Raw genomic sequence first — 22001 nt, 5'->3', positions numbered from 1 at the left:
CTCAGCTACACAGCCAGACCCGTCTCCTTGGCACACACACAGAAGCATGATTTCCACCTCCAGCAATTAATGCTTAATGAAAAAACAGTAGCCACAACAGCTCCATACCACGACTCGAAACCATCTGTTCCTGCCTCGTTAGTGTGTGCTTTCCAGAGTGACCAATCCACTCCTCACCAGCAGCGTGGAATGCATCTGCTAAAGAAATATTTTACTGCACAGGCTCTGGGTGGATTTCTGGCGTGTGGGGGGGGGGGGGGTGGGGAAAGAGGCAAAGGAAGCCAAAATAAACACTGGCCTGATTATTTTGAGGTACATCTCTCGCTCAGGCACACGTATATAAATCTCACCCAAGACACAGGAAGGTGGAGTTACACTGGAGAAAGCCTTTGGCTTGTGTTGGGAAGGCTGCTAAGAATAATTAGAATGCTTCAGTTTGGCTGCTTTTTAATGACCCCCCTTCATGCACCCTAACCTTCGCTTTCCCTAATATGGTGTTGAGCTCCTGCATGCAGGGAGCAGCAGGCAAGGGAGGGATTTGTTGACAATACGTTTGGAAAAAAAAATAAAATAAATAAAAGGCGCCGGCGCCGTTGTGTGTCAATACTCATCCGAATGTGCCCATTTGATATTTTACTGACAGAACTGAAAATATGTTTGAATTTCAGACTTGTCGAGATGGCTGGGATGCAGGGATTATTTTCCCCTGAGGGCAGATAAACAAGACGGATGGACTAAACTCCGAATCGCCTAATGATCAAAATGCAAGGTAAGCTGTCATAGAGAGGGCTCTTCTCATCCTTGCTGACAGCATGAATTCCGCTGAATTATTTCTAGTCCTCCTGATTAATGGGCCTGGTGACTAATTAGTTTGTGAGTCTTGCTCGTAAATGGCACTTTGATAGCTGCCACTTTGAGGGACAGACCTCAGTGATGTCAGCTGGAGATGTGCTCTCCAAAAAACCTGTCCCTGGATGATCCCACAGCTGACAGTGGGTGCACAGGTGTAGTTTGGCCCCAGTGGTGGAGCCACAGCCCTGGCTGGGACCCCAGGCCCACTCTACCCCTCAGTAATTTGGTGAATACCTCATTAAAAGGAGAATAATTTTATTAGTCTATCCCATTACTCCCAGCTTCTGATTTGCTCCTTGCCTGGAAGAGCTGGAATCAGTTTACTTCACCATCATATTGGGAGAACAATGTCTCACACAACTTTCCAGATCCCACTTTTCCCTACAAAGGCTCCCAGCTATGGAATCTTGGGGTCAGATGACACACAGGCTTTGGATTTACAGCTCTTCTGAGACACCAGGAGTGTGCTGGCACTCCAGCCATCACAGCATCAGGGGATTTTGTTTGCTGCGAAGGGTTTCAGTCCCAAGACGTATCAATGCACTGGACACTAAAAAGAATTTGCTCTACTACAACTGGGAAAATTGTTCTGTCTGTATTGCTTGGCCTGATGAAGGAGGAGAGAGAATATAAATGACCATAGCCACTTTCTGAGCTCCTTCTCCACTCCAAGCCCACTAGGAGCACTTGCTGAGTGTCCCACAGCACAATTCCTCTTGAATTGTGGCTCAGTTTCTGCACAGGTAAGAATTCCTTAGGGTGTCCACACACCAAAATAACTTGTTGACCCCAAATGAAATGTGGGTGTGACTTGGGGAGTGACATGCAGGCTCATCTCCAGCACCATCCCCTTGAGATCTGAGGTGTGTTTCCACACAGATGTATCTCCTCTCAGCATTCCTTTCTTAAAAGATGTCCCTGGAGATGACACCCTGTGGGGTCACACATGGGCAGAACAGAGGGAAGACAGCTTAATAATTCCATGCCATTATTTGTATTTCCCTGATTAACATTAATTATGCTGTAATTAGTCACAAAAAATGGAAATTTCAAGCCTTGTGCATTTTCTCACCTCTGTGGTCCAGAACCCACATCCTTAATCCATCTGTAACTGAGTCCCATATTTGAAGAGGTGTAAAACACCTCCCTGTTTGATCCTTGAGTCACAGACTTCCCAGGTGTCTCTCCCTCAGTTATACAGAAGAGCAGATGGAAATCTAGTAGGGATTTTTCATGCCATGGTTCTCCTTCTCCTCAAAAGGACCCATCTGCTGGGAGCCACTGACTTGGCAGCTCCTGTGAAAAGATGGGCGCACACAGTGAGGGTGGAATCTGTCCTGATCCTCCATTCAGCAGTAACACAGGGATCTGCAGGTGAGTCATGCCAAGGTTTGAACCTCTGGTTTCATCCCTGCTCTCCAAAGGGCGGGTACAGAAAATCCTGCACCTGACCCACAGTTTGTTGCCTCTTCCTCTTCAGCTCAAATGGAAAAATCACAGGACACAAAGATGATCACTGAGCATATGACTGCAAAACCCCATCCCCAAAAACAGCCTGTATGACTGCAATCTTCTCCTCACTTGGAGGAATTAAGAACTATGCATGAACATTCCATCCAGGATGCCCCAGAGTTCAAAACTCAACACCACAGCAACCCTGTCAGGGGCTGCCCATGCTGGGTTTTGTCCTGTGGTGGCCCACGGCAACTGAGGGACTGTGTCAGGTCTTGCTACCAAATTTCCTGCAAGTTTACTTCCTCTTTGTGGTCCCTGAGTCCTCCTGGCACACAAAGACTGTGGAAAGAAATCATTCTGAAGGGAGAAACAATCTGCTCCAGACAGAGCCCTGACATCTCCAGGAAAGGGCAATCTTTGCCAAAAGACCAGAGTCCACCTATTAGCTAGCCAACAGCCTGTCTGCACTTGCAAACAGAGCAAAAACTCACCCCAAAAGTGCTTTCCAGCACTCAAGCCTGGATAGACAATTCTGCAAGAGGAGTTTTGGTGAAAGAAACTCTCCTCCAGCTCGAAGAATTAGAGACTGTTAGAGCCATGCATTATTCAGCTCCATTCTGTTCTGATGACTTGTTCAGCTCAGCGGCTGTATTGCAAAAGGTAAACAGGTTTCTACCCATAATCTTGTTGTCTCTGAGCAGCAATCCATCTGTCTCTCATTTATAGTATCGTCTAGTGGTGTGTCTTCTTACCCAGGTAACACTCCCTTCAGATACTATTTTAATACTGCTGAAGACAGACGAAACCCCAGATTTGCCTAAGCAAATTTAAAAGAGCTATTTAAAGATAAAGATGCCGCAAAGCTCAAGCTAATACAGTAAAGATTTCTCAGGAGGGTTCCTAAACGGAGAAATTACTGAGAAAGAAAATAATTCACCAGAAAGCTGCGCAAAATAAAATGAATTATAGCAGCTTCTAGTTAGGACAGTATCGTAAGGGATATATGCATATAGAAGAAATCTTGGCATTGTAAATTTCATTCCTAAGAGGCTTCCGTCTACTAGTGAAAGATTTAAGTTTGACTCTAGACTTTGATAAAAATATCTAATGCTCAATTTAGAAACTTCTCAGGAGCCTGAAGCGTGTGCTGTTTTTCAGCACGCCCAGGACAGAAAGGTCCATAGCTCATGAGACAATGACGCTGGTAAACAGTTAATAGGGCAATAAAAGCCAGGTTACATGTTTTGGGAATCAATGTGCCATGGGTTGGTTTTGCACTGCTGCAAACTGTGTTATGAAAATGGAGGTTATTTGCACTCTAAACAGATAATTACCCATGTCATTCAGGCAGAGTCCCTTGCACAAAGAAATGGCTATTGTTGAGATGAACCAGTTTTTCGAGTCTGACAAACAGATCAGCTCCTGAGGGTATATGTATTGTCTTCTTAACTAACCCCTCGACAAAGAGGACCTACAGTTACAAAAACAGGCTGTTCCCACTGGCCATTTTGGATTAAAAGTGAAAAGGCAGAAGCAAAACCTGACTTCAGAAACACGGGGAGACTCCAGAGTCTGGAGAAGCAGGCATGTGAAAGGATATTAAGGAAGAGGAAAGATCCTGGGCTGAATAAATAGGTCTGATCAAAGCCCAAATAGCACTCAAGAGCAATGCCAGAAGTGAAGCAAGGTTAAGCATATGCAGATGTTTCACTGTTCAGTCTCAATCTGTACATGACCTCTTGGACTATCTGACTCAGACAGTAAGTGTGTCTAAAAGGCTTTGGGATGCCTACTTGTTACAAGCCTGAAATAGTAAACAGTAAATCAAAACCTCATGCAAAGGCAGGGCCCTGGGAGAGAACAGGCTTAAGTGGTGTGGGTGCTTCCAGATGTCAGCCCTGGTCCAAAGGCAGCTGTAACTGAGCAAGGAGGTGATTGATTGCCTGTATGAAGAAAGGAGAAGGAAAAAGATAGTGTCTACAAGCTAGTGAAAGTGAGCAAAATTCCACAAGGCACTGCCCCAAGCCAGCTGCACCAAAAGGCAGCAGGACCATTTTGCAACAAGAGGTGGCCCCAAAAGGGCCACCAGCTGAGGAACCACAGCCTGGCACGAGTGGGGCCCCCTGTCCTCAGCAATCCAGCATTCCCAGCACAGCATCTCCCCAGGAGCAGAGCCACAGCACCCAAGGAAGTCACCCAAAAAACACAGCATACCCACTCTCCCTGTTTTCACCACTATGACTTCCCTCAGGGCTGAGCCCAGGGCTCAGGCAGATCACTGAACATGATGTGCACTAACCATATTATTTAGTGTACTTCTGGAAGATACTAAATTGATGAGGGAACCACAAAAAACCCACCAAAAACCGAGCAATACAAACCCCTCTGGTGCTTCTTCATCCTGCCCTCCATCTGTCAAATGCAAGTCCTCAGATGCAGAAGACATCAAATGGTCTCCATCTGTACAGCACCTTGCACAGTAGAGTTAAATTTCAGTCAGAGCCTCTGGCCATTCAAGTAAGGTAAGCATTTCATGTCAAGTGACAAATACATGAAATATCAATTACTATTTCCACAGAAATCTCATGGGGCCAGGTGGGAATACTTCAAAAGGACCATATGCATTCAGTTCTTCACGTTAATAACTCATTTACTGCAAACTTTCTTCACTTTAAAAATGTCAAAATGAATTGAAAAAATTTCGAAAGCATTTATACCCCAAGAATTTAGATGGGTTCTGTTACAGGGGACAGCTTGTGACATAATACACTGATATAGAAACTGACCAAGACAATAAAAAAGGCAGTATGAACTCCTGTCAAACTTCAACTGTCACAAAATCACTCAATTTTTAGGAGATGGGTACCCATCATTCCTTCAAAATATAAGTCCCTTCAAAAGACCTTGAGTATCTTTTGACTAAGATCCCCTGATATCTGGAGTCTTTCCTGAAAGTATTTTAGACCTCTCATTTTTAGGTCTTCTATGCACCAGCATTAAGGAGAAGACGTGAAGCATTTTTCTATTAATATCAAAACTCAGGACTATTTTTGCTTATAGAAAACTATTTTTGGAAAGCTTCATGCAACAGTCAGGACAGATCATTATTTGTAAGCATTCACCTGCAGCTTGTTCTAAGTACACACCAAGGATAGACAGCTCTCAATATTTACCAACCAAAGAATTGTCTTGCCATCAAAAGTGGCAGAAACCTGAAGAAACTGCAGCTGAGGACATAATCTTTGATGAAACAGGGGTAGGGAAACATGGAGAGGTACATTTTATCTTTTAGAAAAAATGAGGAGGGTAGAATTGGTGCACTGTAGAAATGCTTGTGGAAGGAGCAGATGAAAATCTCCCCAAGAGGGGACTCCACCAATGGGCATCATTACAGGAAGGTAATTTTCCAAAAAAAAGCTTTTCCAAAAGCTTCACTCTCTATCAGACATTTCTTAATCAAATCCAAGCCTACAATCATGGGGAAGGACTGCCTGACCAATCTGATGAAAGAGTGTAAACTAAATAACAGTACAACATTCAAGAGGCTGTAAGAGTGAGGCTTGAGTTTTTCTAGACTTCAGAAATATGAGAACTAGGGGGAAAAAAATATAACAAAATTCTTTCTTTGAACTGTCTTAATCCAAAACACATTGGTGTTCTAGGAAGGCTTCACACAAAAAACCTGATGCAGCTTAAGTCAAGCCAAATGCAGCAAAAGAAGTCACTGAGATGGATGTCGAGGTCTACCCATCCAAAAGGAAACCTTAGTCTCCAGCACTGCCCATCTAACACCTCTCATCAGGAGAAAAAAAAATTATTATGTGGTTTTTTTCGTCTTAGAGAGAATTATTATTCCAAATTGCAATGATAAAAACCTTGCTGTCATTTCTTGTAGTAAGAAGCAGGCTTGTACAATTCAGCTGTGATCAGATCCTCTTCCAAGCACCTATTGGAGAAAAAAAATATATATACACAGAAAATTGCTGCACACACAGAAAGACAAGACAGAAAGTAAAACAATCATGCATGTGTATAAAATACAGCACATATAATTTATATATAAACAGTATTTATGTATCTAGGAGTTACTAAGCATCATTGCTTAAAGAAAATGTTTAAAGTATCTAAATGCAAATAGTCTAAACTGCAGAAAGACAAGGTTTTCCTCACATTTATTTCTTAAATAAAGCATTTCAAAACATCATTGAGGTAAAATTTCTTCTCTCAACAAGGCTGTGTATTAAATTCCTCACTGGCAAAGGAATTTTTACAGAAGGCTAATGCTTCCTGTAACATTTATCCTTCACAGTGTGGCTTCTCAAAAAATTTCTGGGCTTTTTCTCCTGCACTGTTATAAATCTTTATCTTCACGGTCACACCTTTACAAAACCCAGTCTTCTGCTGGCACAAAGGCAGCAGCTACTCCTCAGTCCCACCACACAGGTTAGCTAAACACAAACCCCAAATTAAAACAGCACTGGGTGTGGGTATAAAATCCAGAAAGCAAAGAGCCATGGAGCTGAGAGCGTCTCATGCAGTGCCACACAAACTGACACCACTCCCCATGGTGCCAGTTAAACCCAAAACCTTGCAGCCTGGCAGCCACTTCCCCCTCACATTCCACAAAACCTGCAGGGTGAGAGGGGGAGGCTGGCAGAAAAAAAATAAAAATACTGGGGGCTGGGATGCTCCAGCCACAGAACACTCCAGCCCAGAGCCACCAGGCACAGACCCGGGGAAAGGTGATGCCTGTGAGTTCCCAGCCAGAAGACAGGTATAAACGGCATCAACTGCAGTAATTGGGGCTTGGTTGTTGTGCAAAATGAGTGCAGCTGGCATGCTGAGGTGTCAGACAGGGCTGTAGCAGAGCAGCCACCAGGAGCAGAGTATAAAATACAGCAAGAAACTCACATGCAGCTTGGTCTCAGCTCTCTCTGGCCGCTCTTTGGAGTTGGGTAGAATTTTTTAAACCATTTTAGCAGACAGAACCAGCAGCCCTGGCCAGGCCTGTGACATCTGACAAGAGCTCACCACTCCAAGAAGACACAGCTACCCCAGTGCCTGCATGCCTCAGCCCTGTGGGACAGCACACCTGCAGTGGGAAGTGGTGGAGGAACCAGGACACAGAGGCATTTGTTTTGTCATCTGAATGGAAGAGCACTGCAGAAACCAGCTCTGCACGTTTTCAGAGAGTGAGGGGCAAAGTACAATAGCAGTCAAGCAGAGAGAACCATTTGTGGATTTAAGCTGACCTTGCTTTTTCCCCCCATTTTTCTCACGCATTCAGCTCTAGTGTGAGTGGAGTGACCTTTTAGTGTCCCCTCCTCCATTAGGTCATCTTTGTGTACATCCTAGTGCCAGTTCCATTAACTAGAGGCTTCACATCTTGGACATCCTCCCTTCCTGAACCCAGGTAATGGATTTCCAAGTCTAAACACACTGTGCCATCACCATGGAAGGTTTCCAGAGGCAAGACAAGGGGCACGTTGTGGTAAAGGGGCTACACACAAAACAGAGTAGCAACAGGATCTGTCACTCACCAAAAATTCAACAGAACACTAAAACTACAAGTTTGAATTTAAGGGTGCTGTGCCTCAAACACGCTGGTCTAAATACTAGCACAAGTACATTTAAAAAATATATGGTTTAGACAAAATATTTGCGAACAAATATTCAACACCCTGGAGAAAAGGGCCAACAGGGACCCCAAGCAGATGGGACAGGGCCAGCAGGGGCACTGGGGAAGGCTCAGCAGGTCCCCCTTGGGCCACTGAGCCTGGTGAGAGAGGAGTCAACAAACTGACAGGGACATGAGGATGCCACTAAGACAGTGGGGCTGTAGCAGCAATTCTGCAGTGACCACAAAGGAAGTCACTGTGCAGATTTTGGGGTTCAGTTGCTCGCTTCTGCAGGCAGTGGTTATTTTTGAAGTTTATTTCTTGGTTTTGAAAGAGATTTGATATAAGATCCTTATTCCCTGCTTCTGTCTCAGATACTTGTGCCATTCTCTTCCACATAGAGTTATCCTAGAGTCTGGAATGAGGGGAGGAGGATAGGCTGAGGAAGTGGGGAGAGCACAGGAAGGTGAGTGACTGTCCTGTGGGTGTGACTGACTACCAAGGTAAACATATGGGATATTCTGGGCTCTCATATAAAGCTAGAATGTTCATGTACAGCATACACAGCTACTATTATTCTTTCAGCAGCACAAGCAGAAGGAAACAAAAGTGATTTTGACACAAGGCCCAATATCAGAGCAATGTCTCAGATCATCAGGGAAAAAGTTATAATTTCTGTTCCATAATAATTTCAAAATTCTTTCCAATTAATGCCCGTTATCAGTAAAGGCAAATATAAAACAAAAAAAGCAAACTCCACAAAACCCAAATTGTTCCTCTGTTACACTCATGCTGTGCCACAGAAGTCTTGATTCAGAGCAGAATTAGCCCCTCTCTGTCTAATAGCTGTTGTGAAAGTGGAATCATTGCACCCTACATGGAATTGGAATTGATGACAAACCTCGCAGTCACTTGTATTGCTTATTTTTCCTGCTGTAGGAGATTTCTGAACAGCCTCACTACAGTGCAGGTTAGAAGGTGACTCACTGGGCCAATGGCCAAGGAAGGAAATATTGCTTCTCAACAGGTTACATTCCTAAAATTCACCAATTTCAAGCAGTTTCCCCCTCGTATTTTAAAAAATTGGGCTTCTGCTCCAAGGAACTGAAGAACAAGACAAAGAGTCTTCTCTATCACTCTGTAAAAATCACCACCGACAGAAGATTTTTCACATTCTGTTTAACCCTGAGCTTCTTTTAAATCAAGAAGTCATTCTGGGAAGATCCTGGTTATGACCCAGTTTCCACCAGCAGTCCAGCAGCCTGATCTAGGTTGAATGCCAAGGGGGCCATTGTTTTAAGAGTGAAATGACACAGAGCCAGCCGTGACTCATGTCACGCACAGCACCACAGAAGCTGCACAAACAAGTCAACAGCGGGGCAAACAGGTGCTGGGGAAGAGGTGCTGTGATCTGCCTCCTGCAGCAGCACCAAAGACCTGCAGGTAAAGGAGGAGGGGGCACCTACCAGGGTTGCTACCAAGTCGTCTTTACTGCTGCTGCCTTTATGACAACAATATAAAGTAACTCCCACAACACAGTGAAGATAAGCTCTTTAAAGAAAATATAAAAGCATTAGCTTGGCAATTCATCCGAACCTCATCATGCATCGTAGACATTTTTGAAGTTTAACAAAGAAAAGCACATCATTAAAGAATACTGCTCTATCACCATTCTTATGCAAATCCTTTCAGATAGTTGGGTGGAAAATTCCATCTAACACACAGTGAGAAATAAATGTTGCAGGGTGGAAATTTCAGCTATACCGAGTGCATCTATCACTTGTATAATCCAAACTACTGTATGTGCCCTGACTACAGAATTAGTATTGATCCATTCACCATGTAAACATCAAGTACTTTCTATTATTACTTGAAATAGCATGCTATCACAATTTCTATTTCCTCCCTCTATCTTAAATAGAAGTATTGCACATTAGCTCTTCCCTTCATGTACTTTTTTGCACAGCTATCTAACTACAGTGTTCAAGGCTGTGCTGGGTTTCCTGCAGACATCTGCAGTATTACCATCAAAGTACTTTATTTTCAAGTCATCTCTGATGGAAGGCAATACAACTCTCATTTACACTGAAACCTGTTACTGTGGCTTCTCTTGGTAAAACACACAGAGCCCTTTGTTTTAAGATCTCTGTTGTGACTACCATCGTGAGCAACAACATCAGGCAGCTTCTCCAAGCGTTGCTCACACACTTCTCAGGAGTATCACTAAGATAAGAGTGGACTGCAAGAATCTGAGCAGCTATGTTGTCTGAGCACACACAAGTGGAGGGGGGGAAAAAAAATCATGATTTCCATCTCATTTGTCTCAACAAAAATAAGCTGCTGTGACTTAAACGCAGCTTTGGAAAGTGCTGGGAGATGCTTAGAAGCATAATGTGTTTCACTTGTTAGAACCTCACATTTTCTCTGAGCACAGTGAAAAACGTAAAATGGAAAATATAAGGGCTTTGTGTCCAGGAAAGCTCCCAAATTTTAGACTGAGACTTGGTCCTGAGTCTTCAGCAAGACCCCGAGTGCTGAAGTGCCAAAGCTCTGACTCAGAGCAGCCCTTACTCAGTGTGAGAGGGACAGGGAGGGAGGGACAGCAGCCACTCCTTGACCCTTACAAAATCAGCCCCCAGGGAGTGAAGGCAGTGAGGATGGGGCACTTTGTGCACCAAGGGCTAGAGGTAAGTTGAGCTGGTGGTCATCCTGCTAGGAAAGGAGCCAACTTTTGTTGTGGCATCAACTGGGAGGAGAACCCTCTGCACCCACCAGAAAGGATGTGGTGACCCAAAGGGAACTGAAAATATGAAAATTTTTTTCAAACATGGAAATATGAAAGGGAACTGAGCCCATGAAAATATGCAGCCACCCAGGCTTGGGCTGCAGGGAGTGCCAGAGCCTGGCATGAGTGGATGGCAGCAAGGACAACAGCAGTGTGAGGTGTGGCCAGGGGGATGATCTCTCCTGCTGGCAGAGCTTCAGGAGGAAATAGGAAGGGGAAGAAGTATCAGGGACTCTGAGGAAGACATTGCCTTGGTGAAGCCACCCTCTACCATCCCTGAGGCAAAGGCACAATAAGAGGTGCATCCCTGAGCTGGCTGCACCACAAAACCAGAGGATCCCCTATTCTCCCAGCAGCAGGCAGCAGGAGGATGATGTCTTGTGAAGGCTGATCTAGAACAGAGGCTGGATGGAGTTAAAGAATAAAGCAGGGATTTATTCAAAGGATCTTCTCCATGGATCCACCTTGGGCAGCACAAGAGCCCAACAAGGGCTGCACCCAGGATGAACCAAAACGGTCCCAAAATGTACAACTGATTATGAGGTCTTTACTTTTATAAGTTCTACTCCATTTGCATATTGGAGTTAATTGTCCAATTACAGCTTTAGGTTATTAAGTCCCATCCTTCTTGTTTTTCTCTCTTCAGCCCATGTTGTTTCTGCTCTTGGGCCTGAGATTTGGATCATTTGTCCTTGATCCCCAGCTAGAGAAGGAATTGTTTTGTTTCCCTACTCCATGAAGAGAGGTCACCATCCCCTAATAAATACACATTAAAGCAGCACAGAATCCAAAAAAATATAAAAGTCAAAACCTGAGCTATCAAGGTAACCTAATCAATGAAGGCGGATGGAAACAGATATCCTCTCAAGACAGAAGGTGAATCCCCTTGCAGCTTCCCTCACCTTCCCAGCTGCACTCATATTTCAGGAACAAGGCTCTGGAACTTGAGGGTCAGGCAAACAGGAGCCAAGATCTCCATTCAGGTTGGAGGAATCACCAAAGGCCAGCCAGCCTCATCATCCTACCCCTGCACCACCACCCCAGCCAAGAAAAGGGCAGGTGTGTCAGTGCCTCTCTTCTGAGTGGAACACGAGGCCCAAAATGCTGGTCAGCACACTGGGAACTCTGCTGCCTTCCTGGGTAAAGCAAGTCACTGGAAAACTCTCTAGTCTGGTGTGGTCCCCTGGTTATTATCCCCTTCTGGTTCTCCAGGTGGGCAGAGATGAATTCCATCATGAAGCCTGAGGAAAATTAAGAGGGACCAAAGGGTCTGGGATTATCCATGATTGTTCTCTAACCTGCCAGGTGCAGGGAAGCGTGGGACAAATAAGAAAATCCTACCTGTCTCTGAGCCTGGTGTCAGTGTCAGGATTTTGGTGGTTTTTGAGCACAATTCTGTTAACTTGCCACTCACTGCTGACAGAGTACACCTGCTCAAAGGGTGTTGAGCCCCCCACCCTCATTCTCATGGGGAACCTGCTTCTCTGCTCTCTGCCTGCCACCTGTGGTGACTGCACAACCCCACAAAGCATCCACAGGAGGTGAGCCATGCTGGGGGCCACCAAAATATGCTCAGAGAGAAACTTTTGTTTCCATAAGTGCAAAAATATAATAATCTAATGAAGCACACGATCTGTAAAGCCCAGAGAAGGCATTGGCAGGACTCTTTATTTCCAGGACAACAGTGCATCTCCCAGGTCTTCCCCTCACAAGGCAGTACACCAAAGCCTCCAGCCTCAGAGGTCAGGACAGTGCCTCTTCACTGCCTTCAGTGCAGGTCACCCGATACCACAGCACACCAGAATGTCAGCTGCAATGAAAATTCCAGGAGCTCTGAGCCCAGAAAACATCTGGCCAGTCTCAAAACATGCAGGAGGGATGGCAGAGAGCAAAGGGTAGGCAGGCCCAAGGAGGAGGAGGAGGAGGAGGAGGAGGAGGAGGAGGAGGAGGAGGAGGGGGAGGAGGAGAGGACTCATAGTCTGTAGGTGTTCGTGCATGTCCCATTACAGGCTCCTTCCCCTCAGCAGACCTGAAGCCCCTCCCTCAGAGATCCATGTGGAAAACAAAGGAGACAGATGGTAAATGAGAGTGGATCAGGCTGGAGCTGTAATGATTTACACCAGCAGATAAACTGACCACTGGGTCTTGAAGTGCTGGAGGGCAATTTTGCCACCCCCCACCCCCCCTTCCACTAAAAAAAGAAGGTAACAAGAAAGCTCTGTTTCTGAGAAAAGCATGTCAGTTTTGGTGCTGGGCACGTTTCTTATTGTTCATAAAACATCATGCTGGTCTGTGGTCCCAAGCAACTGCTGACAGACATCTGCTGAGTGGGATCCTTTGGATATGACTCAAGGAAGAGAGAAGTTTCTCTCCTCAGAAAATCAAATAAACCAGGTGCCTGGGATGCACCAGGGATTATGAGAAAAACCTAAACAGGAAGACAAAGACTGCCTCCAGGTTGTGTCACACAGAGAAGTGTTCAGGACGCAACAGAAGCATTCTTCTTCAGCTCCCACCTTCTCAAGGTGTATCTCAAACCCAACACAAACAAGGGGTCCTCCAGCAGGTTCTCCAAGGCCGTGTCTGAGCTCTCCTCCTCTTGGGAATTTCAGATGTAAGCACAAATGCCAGTACTGTGTGCCTTTGTCATCCAGACTTAGCTGTGGGGCTGCTACAGCAAGCAGTGACCAAAGTCACCAGAAAGGAGCTGCTGACAGACCCTGAAAACAAAACTGACAGCCTAGCAGTAGTACACAGGGAGAGGAGTAGCTCCCCCAATCTAAAAAAGAGGGTGGAATTGTCATGTGCTTTGAAAATAACTCCCCTTGAGCTGCCTGAAAATCTTTGGGAAGGTGATCAGAAATGAGTGTGTCATGAATACATCATGGAAAGAGCTGGAAATGAAGGGAGGAGAAACAGAAGTGTAAAGGAGATGCAGGAGGTAAATAAATGCATCATTAACTCAGAAGATCCGAATGGAGCTGCTTTTCACTGTCACTGGCACCAAGGATACACTATAGCAAGTCAGCATACCATTACCAGCTTGGTCACTCATTTATCTCTCTCTCACATCTTCCATCTGTAATTATCACCCCAAGATGTTCTTGAGTATCACCTCTGTGTCCTTCACCAGATCTGCTCTTTGCCAGACCATCAGCATTCCTCAGTTCTTCAAGACACATTTCAGTCACCATGAACCTATGTAGCAGAGACCTCCGGACCATCCCTTGAAATTAGGTTTGTCTGTTTGCTTATTTAAAGCAGTGTTATAAAACATGATTAAGTGTTCTTTCTTTTTTTTTTTCTTTTTTTTTAATTAAGTAATGCAAAAAGAAAAAAAAAGGGGAAACTGTGCTATCAGAATGACTCAATAAGTCTTGCTGTTATTCTCACACAACTAATTATAAGGTCATAAACCAATTTTCCTCCTACTTAGCCTAAAATAGTCAAGTCTTACACATAACCAGGTACATAAGAAGAAAGTAATGCTTTATCACTTTCTTGGCAGCCCATCACCATCAGTATTTGTGGCATGAACCCAGAATACTCCGGAAAAAGGTTAGGAGAGGAACACTTGCTAATAAGCCAACACCATTTCCTAATGTTATGGCTAGAGACTTTAAAAAGTAAAAGGCAAAGCGTCTCTCCAGGACACTTAGGAATGTGGTTATGGCACTAAATGTAACTTTTCTTTAAAAAACCCAAAATTAGAAGCCCAGCAGCCAACTTGTCAGCGTTACAGCCAGAACCTCCAGCCATCAGTGCAGCCTGCTCGCTTTGCCCCTCAGAAGTGGTAGGCAAACTCACTCATGCATCAGATGAGCCATTCTGGCAGACCAACCCCTAGGAAACCTGGAGCCTGGGCTGTCCCACTGTGTCTCCTTCATATTCCATGCTACAGTGCAACCAGAGCATCTAGGTCACCCTAGACAGTGATCTTCACCAGCACAACCAGCCACGTGCAAGGCTGGCACACACCTGCTTCTCAAAGTACACCTACTTCTGTCAGAACACCTACTCCTCAAAGCCAAAGCACCTTCTGCATTCCCCACATTGGTCTCCCAGATGAGTGCACTGGCCACTACCCTGCTGAATAAAAGGATCTGAACCGCAGCAGAGCAACATCCCGCTCCAGCTACTGTGCTGACTTCAAAAGGGTGCTTTCAGTTTGCTCACTTCAAAGCAACCACAAGCATTTCTTCTTGGGTAGAGGGTTTTCAAAGTGCTTGAGTCCATCGCCAGCACTCCAGAGAGTAGGAGAGATTGCAACAACCTCCTGCATTTGCAAGCTTCCAGAGGGGTGCCTTTAGGGTGTTCCTCCTTCAGCATCCAACTTCCTTAGGGTGCCCATTCCTTGTTATGAGCTGGAACCAAGAGGTGTGGCTGCAGGCCCTCAATCAAAGCAGTCAGACACACAGAAGCTCATTAATTTTGCCACCAAATTTAAAGCAGTGTTTGTGTTCTCTGTTGGCTTCCTCCCTGGTGCAAATCCCTGCTCAGATCCTGCTTCATCTGGTGCTCAGGTGCAGAGTGCAGGGTGCTGATAGGAAACAGTCACTTCTCTCTTTGGCTTTAATAGTGTTGGCACCCTCAGCTGTGCTCACCCCTCCCTTCTTCTGCCAGCTCCATGCACAGATTTCTGCATCTGAGCCCCGCAGATGTGAGTTCCAGATGCACAGCCATCCCACTGGCAAAATGCAGCTCAGCCCCACCAATCACCCGCCCTTCTTCATCACTACTGCAGTGTCAATTAGAGTGAATTTTCTGTAGGGGTAGTTTCTGTCATGCAGGCGTTTTGTGCATGTGTATCTTCGCAAAGGCTTCCCTCAGGGAAACCTCCACGAGATTTTTCAGGATGTGGAGCCTGCATCTGCTCTAAAAAGCAGGAGGAAGTGTAGAGGCAATGAGTTTGGGAGCTCCTTCCCCTGCACCAGGCCTGAGGCATGTACACAGGTCAGTTTATTTGGCTCAAGTCAGAGTGAATCTGCAAAACTTTAATAGCCCATGCTAAGGAACCTGAATAGCAGACTGGAGTCCAAACCCTCAAAGGTATCCAGCTCCCTGAGTTCCTTTGGTTTCAGCACCATTGATTAACCTAGCCTGACCTACAAAATTTCAACTGCCAAAACAAAGCCACACTCCTGACTGTTTTCTCCATGGAATTCATGAAGTGTCCAGGGTCAGCTTCCACCGAAGCATGGCAGTAGATGGTCTTTAAGAACCCTACAAGAAACTACAAGGGAGGCCCACTTGAGAAGCATCATTTTCTTTCTTTGTAGCAGAAACACAGTTTTGTTTTTTTTTTTTTTTTTCATTGCTGCCTATGCTGCTGTCTAAATGAATCCCACGTAGACAGTTAGTTGGATCCTATGAAACAAGAAGGCTACACTTGGCACCTGCTGTGTTACAGATTGTGCCTGTGAAATTGAATTTACAAGGACAAGACCAGAGAGAATGGCAAAAAACAAGGAGCTGTTGAGAATGATGTATTTGCCTGAACTATATTAATAGTTTGTCATTAAGGATAAGTAAGACTGCCATGCACTTAGCAGTGAAGATCTCCTTCAGTGTGGAACCTTAGCTATTTACAAAATCAGCTTTTTGGGGGAATGATTGTACCCTACATTACCAATACACGAGAAACAAAACCCAGCTGACTTGCAAGTACTACTGTTGTGTATGTTTTTATTAGACAACGCCATTGAAACCTTGCACCGTGGGTGAGAGGTAGCATTACCCATGCAACTTCCCTCTGCAGAACTGAAACCCAGCCACACTGCTAATTCACAGATTTAAAAACATCCCTAAACAAAGAAAGTATGGAGACTGCCAGACAGCTGCCCGATGTTTGGGCTTGTCTGGTGAGAGCAGAGGAGAAATTTCAGAAGGCCAAAGCTGTTAATTTGGTTATCTGTTAGCAGGGAAGAACTCTGGTGGAACCCAGCAAGAACATCCTTCCAGGATACACACAGTGTGTGTGTGTGCATGTGTGTAACATACATGGAAAAAAATAACGGTGTTTGTGTGAGAAATTTCTTCCCAGCTTGCTAATGTAAACCAGTCAAAGGTCCCTGACACAGTCAGAAAGATTTCAAAAACTGCAGAAGTAAAATATAGGACCACAGAATCATAAAATATCCTGGGCTTGAAGGGACTTACAAGGACCATCATGTTCAATTCCTCTCCCTGCACATCACAGCCCCAGAGTCACACCACGTTCCTGAGAGTGGTGTCCAAATGCTTCTTTAACTCTGGCACTGCCCTGGAGAGCCTGTTCCCATGGCCAAACACCCTCTGGGGGAGGATCCTTCTCCTAATATCCAACCTAAACCTCTCAGACACAACTTCAGGCCATTCCCTGGTCAGCACAGAGCAGAGATCAGCGCCTGCCCCTCCTCTTCCCCTCACGGGGCAGCTGCAGAGCTGCAGTGAGGCCTCCCCTCACTCTCCTCCATCTCAATAAACCAAGTGCCCTCAGCTGCTCCTCACGCGGCTTCCCCTCACGGCCCTGCGCCATCCCCACGGCCTCCTCTGCTCACTTGCTGACACTTTAATGCCTTTTTTATGTTGTGATTCCAGAGCTGCACCCAATATTGCAGGTGAGGCCGCCCCGGCCCAGAGCAGAGCAGGGCAATCCCTCCCTGGCCCGGCCGGCCATGCCAGGCCTGTGCCCCCAGGACAGGGATGTCCCTCCTGGCTGCAGGACACTGCTGGCTCGTGTCCAGCTGGCCGCTGACCAGGAGCCCCAGATCCTTTCCCACGGCACCATCTCCAACATCTCTTTCCTTAGCCTGTCCATGCATTCAGGGCTGCCCCATCCCAGGGGCAAACTCCAGCAATTTCTCTTGTTAAACTTCCCATGGCTGGTGATTGTCCAGCCCTCTCATTTGTCAAGGTCTCTCTGCAGTCCCTCTCTACTTTTGAGACATTCAGCAGCTCCTCCCAATTTGCAACCTTGCCCACTATCCTTTCTAGTCCTGTATCCAGGTAATTTTTGAGGATGTTGAGAAGCACAGGGCCAGGAACGTGTCTGGTGTCACCCCAGTGACCATAACCCTTGGTGCCTGAATTGTGAGCCATTAATCACCCATCACGTGATGGGGACGAATATTTTGTCCAGCAGGATCCTGGGAAAAACAGTATGGAAAGCTTTGCTGAAGTCCAAAAAGATTCTATCAGCTGTCTTCCCTTTATCAACCGGGTGGGTTATCTTGTTGTAAAAGAAAATCAGGTTTGGCAAGCAGAACTTTCACCTCATAAACCTAAGCTGACTGTGACCCGTGTGTCATCCAGGTGTTTTTCAATACCTCCCAGAATAATCTTCTCCAAAATTTCACTAGTCACTGAAGTAAAACTGACAGGCCGGTTGTTTGCAGGGTCATCCTTCTTGCCCTTCTTGAAAATTCGGACATTCACCAGCTTCCAGTCAACTGGGACTTATCCAGATTTTTAAGAACTCTCAAAAATCATCAAGAGAGGCTTTGCCATGATATCAGCAGCTCAAGGACTATTTTCTAATTAAGTCCATCAGGCTCCATAGACTCAGAGACCCAGCAGGAACAGCACATCCTATGCAAGTTCAGGAACAACTGGGAGTTGATCATTCTCATATCCACAGTGCTCCAGCTCAGGGCCCTGGGACCCCTTAACCTCTCATTTGTATTGAAGATGGAAGAGAAGAAAGCAAGAGAAGAAAGAATACCTCTCCTTTGTCCATGTCCCTGTTTCTGAGGTAACTATCCTCATCAGTGTATTAATGTTATTTCTAGACCACCTTTTGCTATTAACATACTTAATAAAACTTCTTTTTATTGTCCACCACAGTCTGGCCAACTTCAATTAAGCTTTGGCTGAACAAATTCTCTCCCTACAGTGGCAAGCAGCATCTCTGTATTCCTCCAGTGTCATCCAACCTTACTCCCACTGGGAAAATGCCATCTTTCATGGCTGAAGCTTCCAAAGGAGATCCTTCCTTAGTCAAGCTGACCTTCTGATTCATCTTCTTGACTTGTGGCACTCTGGAACTGTCTGCTCCTGGGAGGTGGTGCATGAAAAATGGCCAGCACTGATGGACCCCAGCACCTTCAAAAGTGTTTTCCCAGAGGACCTTACTCAGTAGTTCCCTGATCAGCCTGGTCTGATGTCTGCTCTTCTCATGCCCAGGGCTGAAGTTTTGCCGGCACTTTTCCTCCCCTCAACAAAGATTCTTAAATGTATTTGACACACAGCATCTTGCAATGCTGCATGGAGCACCGACCAGCTTGATGGAGAGGCACCAGTGCTTGGAGCCATGAGGTAACACTGGAAGCAGCTTAGTGTAAGGAAATAAAATCTAAGCTTAGAGGAAAAGAAAACAAGATGCAATCATCAGAATGCAAAGAACAAGGGGGCAATCAAAATTCAGATTTCACTACTTGAGCCTCAAACAACCCAGGAAGCCACAGGACTGTTGCAGGTGGGTTTTTCCACCCTTGGAGTGCTGCAGGCTAGGGAGAAAGTGTCTGGAAAGTGCCTCAGTGGAAAATGACCTGGGAGTGCTGGTCAACAGTGGCTGAGCATGAGCCCAGGTGGCCAATAAAGCCAGTGGCACCTGGGCTAACCCATGGTGTGGCAGGAGGAGCAGGGCAGTGACCATCCCTGTGCTGGCACTGCTGAGCCCACACCTTGAGTCCTATATCCAGTTCTGGGTTATTCACTTCAGGAAAGATGGAGGTGCTGGGGCAAGTCCAGAGAAAGGCAATGGAGCTGGGGAAGGGTGGAAGTCTGGGGAAAGGTGATAAGGAGCAGCTGAGGGAGCTCAGATACCCCTCACTCTCCACAATTCCCTGACAGGAGGGGGCAGCCAGGTGGGGACCTGGCTCTGCTCCCAGGTCAGGATGAGAGGACAAAAGCCTCAAGTTGCACCAGGGGAGGTTTAGGTTGGACATCAGGAAGAATTCTTCACAGAACAGGCGACTGGACATTGGACTGGGCTGCCCAGCTGGAGTCACCACCCCTGGAGGTGTTTAAGGAGAGACTGGAATGCACCGGGTGCTGTGGTCTGGGTGACGAGGTTGGGGATCAGCCACCCGTCCCACTCGATGATCTCAGAGCTGTTTTCCAGCCTGGCTGACCGTGTGATTCCATGGTGAAGCCGCGGTCCCCCGCTCCCGGAGCACGGCGGGGCCGGGAGGGAGCAGCGGGACGGGGAGCAGCGGCACCGGGGGTCCCGCTTGGCATCGGGGGCCAGCGCCGTGCGGGAGATGGATCGGGAGCGGAGCCGGGAGCGGGATCAGGAGAGGGAATAGGAGCGGGAGAGGGATTAGGAATGGGAGCGGGGCCAGGAGCGGGAGAGGGATTAGGAGCGGGAGCAGGAGCGGGAGCCGGGCCAGGAGGGGAGGCGGGATCAGGAGCGGGTCCGGGAGCGGGAGCCGGATCAGAGGCGGGAGCGGGTCCGGGAGCTGGATCAGGAGCAGGAGCTGGATCATGAGAGGGATCAGGAGCGGGTCCGGGAGCTGGATGAGGAGCAGGAACGGGAGCGGGTCCGGAATCAGGAGCGAGTCCGGAAGTGGGATCAGGAGCGGGAGTGGGTCCGGGATCGGGTACCGGAGCGGGTCCGGGAACGGGAGCGGGATCGGGTCCCGGAGCGGGATCAGGAGCGGGTCCGGGACCGGGCCCCGGGTCCCGGAGCGGGAGCGCGCCGCGCCCCGGCGGCGGCGGGCGCGCGCCACCTGCCGGCGGGAGCGCGGAGGCCGCGCGGCCACGTGGCGCCGCCCGGGCCGGGGCGCGCCCCCGCGCCCGCCCCCGCGCGCCCCCGCGCCCGAGCGGTCCCTCAGGATCCGCGGTGTTGGAAAAGGCCTCCGAGCGCAGCCGGTGACCGGACAGCGCCTGGTCCTTGAGCACTTCCAGGTGACTCCAGCACCTCCCCGGCAGCCCGTTCCAAAGTCCGAGCGACCTTTCCTATGAATAAATTCTTCCTAATTCCCTGGTGCAGCTTGAGGCTTTGCCATCTCATCGAGTTCCCTGGGAGCAGAGCCCGACCCCCGCGGCCGTCCCTTCCTCTCAGGAGTTGTGAGGAGCCGCAAGGACCCTCCAGAGCCTCCTTTTCTCCAGGCTGAGGCCACCCTGCTCCATCAGGCGCTTCCCATCCGATCTGTGCTCCAGACCCTTCCCCAGCCCCGTTCTCTCCTCTGGACTCGCTCCAGCCCCTCGGTGTCCATTTGAATTGAGGGGCCCAGACCTGGACACGGCGCTTGAGGTGTGGCCTCAGCAGCCCTGAGGGGGAAGAATCACTTCCCTGGTACTGCTGGCCACACGATTTCTGGCACAGAACGCTGGAAATCTCTTCAGGTGTTCTCAGCCCCCTTCTCTTCATCACTGTCTCTTCACGGGAGCATCCTGGCCCCAGAAACAGCCCGGACACATCCCCACCTCGCCAGCTGCCACCCCTGGGGTCTTCCCTTTGTTTCCATCCCTAAACTTCAAACCCGAACTGTGTTCTCCATCTCTGTGGCAGCCCAGCCAGTGTGAGCTTTCACATGTGATGGGCTTCCCATTTTTCTGACCTGACTCTTCTCCCATCAAAAATCACAGAATTGCAGAAGTGTAAGTGTTGGAAGGCACCTCTGGAGATCATCCAGTCCAACCCCCTTTGCCAAGGCAGGGCCACCTGGAGCAGGTGACACAGGAACGTGTCCAGGTGGGGTTGGAATCTCTCCAGAGAGAGAGAGAGACTCCACGATCCCCTTGGGCCCCCTGTTCCAGTGCTCTGCCACCCTCAGTGGAAAGTTCTTCCTCATCTTGAATCGGTTTAATTTATGGCCATTTCTCCTTGTCCTGTTGCTGGAAACCACCAAAAGCAGTCTGGATTAAATCCAAAAACATCCTTTTGGCACACACCTTGGAGATATTTATCAGGCCAGCCTGGGTCTAGAGGCCAAGGTGGCACCAGCTGAACGCCAGACACTTTGGTTTGATTTGGTTTGGGAGTGTTTTTTGTATGTGTTTGTCTTCCAGAAGCAACTGCTCTGAGTTTCAGAATAATTACAAGCCCTGAAGCCATCTATGGGCACAAGAAGATTTTGTGGCTGATCATTCGCCATCCACAAAAGAGGTTTTTGGGGGGGGAGGAGGGTGTGCAAAATTCAACAAAACAAATTATGTGAAATGAAGCCACAGTAGACAGCGTGGGAGACTTAGCCAAGTAGGTTATTTCCCACTAGCTCCATTGCCAGTTGTTAGAGGGACTTAAACAAAGCCAGTGTTTTTAGATTTAATCCAGAACCATTGAAGAAATAAAAAATTGACAGAGA

At 47.3% G+C, this 22001-nt stretch overlaps 2 long non-coding RNA genes across 3 annotated transcripts in view; one reads left to right on the top strand and one right to left on the bottom strand.

Annotated features, from left to right (window-relative positions):
* Positions 1–880: 880 nt before the first annotated feature.
* Positions 881–17359, bottom strand: LOC135289462 (uncharacterized). The gene is made up of 5 exons (XR_010352210.1): positions 16870–17359; positions 6183–6253; positions 4689–4778; positions 1925–2148; positions 881–1784 (listed from the first exon to the last, which is right to left on the bottom strand). It is a non-coding gene; the product is annotated as an uncharacterized LOC135289462 (long non-coding RNA).
* Positions 16912–22001, top strand: part of LOC135289461 (uncharacterized) — a 19991-nt gene continuing 14901 nt past the window's right edge. The window contains exons 1-3 of one of the 2 annotated variants that reach the window (XR_010352209.1): positions 16912–17309; positions 18087–18442; positions 18535–19165. This is a non-coding gene — a long non-coding RNA (uncharacterized LOC135289461). The remainder of the gene's footprint in view (positions 17310–18086; positions 18443–18534; positions 19166–22001) is intronic. The other variant, XR_010352208.1, reaches the window with a different exon arrangement.

Source organism: Passer domesticus, chromosome Z (assembly GCF_036417665.1).
Source record: "Passer domesticus isolate bPasDom1 chromosome Z, bPasDom1.hap1, whole genome shotgun sequence".
In the NCBI taxonomy this organism is placed as follows: Eukaryota; Metazoa; Chordata; class Aves; order Passeriformes; family Passeridae; genus Passer; species Passer domesticus.
This window is presented reverse-complemented; position numbering and strand designations above follow the sequence as displayed.